Source organism: Notothenia coriiceps, unplaced genomic scaffold (genome assembly GCF_000735185.1).
Source record: "Notothenia coriiceps isolate Sejong01 unplaced genomic scaffold, NC01 NC01_scaffold00032789, whole genome shotgun sequence".
NCBI lineage: Eukaryota > Metazoa > Chordata > Actinopteri > Perciformes > Nototheniidae > Notothenia > Notothenia coriiceps.
This window is the reverse complement of record NW_011365490.1, coordinates 18,298-21,416: the sequence shown is the minus strand read 5'-3', so window position 1 is coordinate 21,416 and position 3,119 is coordinate 18,298. Positions and strand designations below refer to the sequence as shown.

The window sequence follows — 3,119 nt, the reverse complement described above, 5'->3', positions numbered from 1 at the left end:
CGTCCTGCGTCACTGCACTGCCGGTCAGTATCTTTGCTGGATTTCTCTGTGAGCTGTCAATGTAAACTGTGTTTGGTATTAAGTGTGTGTTTGTTTTTGTTCACAGCTCCGGTCGGACCATCAGCACCACAGGATGGATGTTGTAATGGCTTCAATACAACAAAAATTCCCAGAAAAAGGGTGACACACGTGGCGAAGACCCCGAGTGGCTGTGAATCCCAAGCAATTGTGTAAGTTTATACAAGTGTGCATGTTAATCTAATACACCCCGTGTGTTTCTTAGTTTACGTAAATGCAGCAATAATACAAGGTATAAATATTACATTATTAAAAAATGTTTTGGGTGAAATATAAAGTAATAATTAAGGAAACTAATAATAAAAGCAAAGTAGAGTAACAGTACCTCATATTGTAGCAATTACACACCTTAAATAATTATTTTATTAATGAATGATTACTTGTTAATGGTAAATGGAATACATTTTCATACTATAATCTTGAATCTATGTTTCTAGTCTTAAGGCTTACTGAATGCATGTTCAACACTCTGCATTATTCACAAATTTAAAAACACAACAGTGGTGACAGGACATACAGTGCCAGCTGCTTATCAAGGAACAAAAGCAATAAACTGTCAAGTAAATAGTTTGAAAATAAAGCATTGAATAAAAGATCACAGGCAAACCCCTGTGTTCTTTTATTAGAACCAAAGACCTCCACCAGAGAGAGCTGTTTAGTTAACCAGCATGTAAACTGTCAATGTCTTTTACTTAAAAATAGTATCATTTCTACTGATCTTTATACTTTTTTCTGCTACTTTATTTTGAAACCTTACTACAATTTGGGGAAATATTTTGCTTTTTAAAGCTATGATTACTTAGTTACTTACTTTGGTTGAGATTTGATTCAGGTTTAAAATACAGTAGATGTGCATGTATGTGATATGTAGTTAACAAAATATGATTGACATTTTACAGATTAAATTACACAACGTGAAAGAATTACGTGAAATGGATCTTACACATTTATGCATAAGTAATGCAAAAATAATAATAATTCTAGTGATTGTTATTAAAGGTAGTTTAACATTCACAACTCAACATTATGAGCCTTTTGAGATGATTTAGTTCTGTTAAAAACAAACAATACCCTATTATACTGATGCAGGTTTTAGGCTGCTTTGCATTAATGACACTTTGTTTTCTTGTGTTTCTAACAATATGCAATTGTTTTCTTACAGAATCACAACATGTCTGAAGAAGTTTTGTATTGATCCTAACCTGCAATTCGCAAAGAAACAATTGGCACTTTTCGAGGAGTCACCATCCAAACATGGTTTCAATCTCAAACCATGTGAATAGAAGAATAAAACTCACATTGTGAGCCAGAGTGTCTTTTAAGATAAGACAATATCAACTACTACTGCATGTTACTGAATTAATATTAAGATTTATGAGTTCTCATTTGTGTGTATGACTTGTCCTAAATTAATATTTGGAAAACATTGTAAATGTATTTTGCTACACATTAACTGTCCCTTTTAGAATAAAATATTATTTTTGTATTTAATGTTATGATGTTATGCTGTCTTTATTTTGGAGGCCATTGGTTTAAAGCGAGACACAGAGTAACCTTCACTCTGCTCACTAAAGCTGTTTTATATTCATGCAACATAGCTATATACTGTATATAGTTTCAAAGGGGGGAACAAACACTGCAGCTTCTGTGTTGAAAGTTATTTAACATATGCTGTGGAGTTACTTTACATCACTGTTAAGTAACACTACTACATACATTTAATACCTAGATTTGGATTATTGATAAAAAAAATAATCAACAAATATATGACTATGCATTATCGATTAAACTTCCCAGGAGTATTTTTGTTAACTCAAGTGCGCTCCACCTTTACCCGCTGCTCATTAAAGTGATGAACACATTAACACATCACTTGTTTTAATCCAATAATATAAACTAAGGTATTGAATCATGCAAAGCTTTACTTGTGTATCTCTACACTGTGATATTGCCTCTTTTTAATTCAGTAAAAAGTCTGATCACATTTTCATCCACAACTGGGAATCAGGCTCTGTGTTTTGGTTGCCATGCAAATAAATGTGTGCAAATGTTTGGGAATTTCCATAATTATGTAAATGTTGAATGTAAGTCAACTTCTGTGTTGAGCTCCAGAAGAAAACCTGTTGAGGCAGAAAAACAACAGTATTTAGACAGCTGATTTCTGTCATTTAAAAAAAGATTCCTTTAAAAACAATCTTACAATGATAATATCAAATAGTTGTTTCTCTAACAATATTTGATGTAAATTATAAATGTGCACACCAGTATCGATTTTTTAAAACTTTCAGCAATACATGTGTTGGTCTTTTAGCTGTATTAATTAGCTTTGATGGGCTTTACAGAGGGGAGGTTTGAGCTAAATGCTAACGTTAGCAAGCTAACATGCTCACAATGAAAATGTAGAGGTTTAGCACAAATTAGTTTAGCATGTTAGCGTGCCACCATTTGATGTTTAGCACCAAAAACAAAGTGCAGATAAGATGAGAATGAAATATTTGGTCATAGTACTGTAATATATGGAAATATCAAATACCTTGACTGATGATGGCAGTTTAAGTATGCATTGGTAATGATAAAGTGAATGCTTATCCTTATTCATAATAATGCATCATATAGGCCTATGCTGATTACATTTGTATTAATAATCAGAATCTGCAAAGTAAAGTTATTCCTTCATAGTGAAGGAAAATATTTAAGTAGCATAGCATGGAAATACTATAGGTCACATGCAAATCAATAATGTAATTTCTGTCTTACATATATGTTGGAGAAGTACTTTAAATCTTGTGCTTAAATAAAAGTAGGAGTACCGTGGTGTAGGAATACTCTGTTACAAGGAAAATACCTGCAATCAAAATGTTACTCAAGTAAAAGTACAAAAGTATTGTATCAAATATACTTAAAGTACCAACAGTAAAAGTATTCATTGTGCAGATTGGTCAATATTTTAATAATATATATGATGTGCATTATAATTATTGATGTGTTCAATAAAATAAATGTGGTGCAGGTTTGAGGAGAAGGAAGAGGACGGTGGCAGA

General features: G+C 32.2%; 1 long non-coding RNA gene across 1 annotated transcript; it reads left to right on the top strand.

Annotated features, from left to right (window-relative positions):
• Positions 1-1,569, top strand: LOC104961103 (uncharacterized). Its single transcript, XR_800056.1, has 3 exons — positions 1-23; positions 107-230; positions 1,241-1,569. It is a non-coding gene; the product is annotated as an uncharacterized lncRNA (long non-coding RNA).
• Positions 1,570-3,119: the final 1,550 nt, after the last annotated feature.